Source organism: Sinocyclocheilus grahami, unplaced genomic scaffold (genome assembly GCF_001515645.1).
Source record: "Sinocyclocheilus grahami isolate Dianchi unplaced genomic scaffold, SAMN03320097.WGS_v1.1 scaffold733.1, whole genome shotgun sequence".
Taxonomy (NCBI): Eukaryota; Metazoa; Chordata; class Actinopteri; order Cypriniformes; family Cyprinidae; genus Sinocyclocheilus; species Sinocyclocheilus grahami.
This window is the reverse complement of record NW_015505912.1, coordinates 815,432-816,760: the sequence shown is the minus strand read 5'-3', so window position 1 is coordinate 816,760 and position 1,329 is coordinate 815,432. Positions and strand designations below refer to the sequence as shown.

At 35.3% G+C, this 1,329-nt stretch overlaps 1 protein-coding gene across 1 annotated transcript in view; it reads left to right on the top strand.

The window, feature by feature from the left end:
- The window catches only part of LOC107560561 (eukaryotic elongation factor 2 kinase-like), an 8,941-nt gene that overhangs the window by 1,067 nt on the left and 6,545 nt on the right, over positions 1 to 1,329 (top strand). The gene's annotated exons all lie outside the window — the stretch shown is intronic.

Below are 1,329 nucleotides of genomic sequence, written 5' to 3'. Positions count from 1 at the left end.
CTATACAGATAATGTAGAGTCGTGCATTAATTTGAGTGATGACCGATATTATGGGGGGTGGCTTGATGGAGCGCAGGAGATGCAGAGAACTTAAGAAACTTTAATTAATGCTGTCACATAACAAATCTGTTCAAATATAAAATTAAATGAATTGCTAATTACTACATTGAAATAAAAATTTAAAGCCTGTGCAAATATTAGAAATCGTGAATATAAATAATTGGGAATCATGAATTTTTTTTAAAGTAAAATAAAAACAGTGCACATTTAATTTTTCTATTATAACATTTATGTCGTTTTGTTTTCCTTATAAAAGTCCAGAAATTTGTCAAGTTTTTCGTCAGGTGTCTTTATTAATTATATAATGTCATTACGTTGCTGTCTTGCCGCCAGCCAATCGCTGCATTGCTGATCGTGGTTTCGAGTATCGATACATAGTCCCTTTTGAACCAACCCATGAACGCGCAATTATCTCATCTAACTCAATCCAGCCATACTAATCATCAACAACCGGTGTGTTTGAAGAACCGAATTAGCCAGATCCTGATTAATGCGATGATATAATTTTGGATGTGACATTTGGATGTGACATACAATCTCGGATGTAATAAGCGACGTACAAAGAACGGGCCCCTGGACTATGGAGTCCTAAACTAAAATGAATTAGATTAATTTAAAACCAGCTGTGCTAATCTGAATTAGCATGGCAGAGGTGCCTATAAAACATGGAATGAACCAAGAAAAGCTTAAAATTGTATGGGACTGAGAAGCAAAAAAAAAAAAAGCTTTGCTGAACAGGAGGAAATCTATTTTAAAGCAAGCAAAATAACCTCAGCTGTGGAATAAAAGAAAAGGAATGCCTGGAAATCTGTTTTGTAATGAATTCTTGTATAAATTGTTCAGTTGTTCATCAGTTGTTGTCAGTTTTGCAACATTTTTATTATTATTATTTATGTTATATATAAAGAAGCTGTTTTATATATATATATATAGAGAGAGAGAGAGAGAGAGAGAGAGTCATGATCAGAATTATTGGCACCCTTATTAAATATGATCAAAGAAGGCTGTGAAAATCATTGAGTAAAATCTCTGAAAGTCTGTATTCCCATTCATACAAATACAATTAAAATTTTTAGTACACTAGGGTGATCAAGCCATCCCCTTGTCCAAATACCCACACTTGTGGTCTTGGCCACTTGAGAGCGCGTGCGCGCGACAGGAAGTAAGTGTGCAAGTCTGTCCCAGGTCTTCAAAATGCCAAAGTGCAGTGCCCTTAATGGATACTAAATCCACACTATCTCGAATACCGCTCCAGAGCGCTATTCAAGG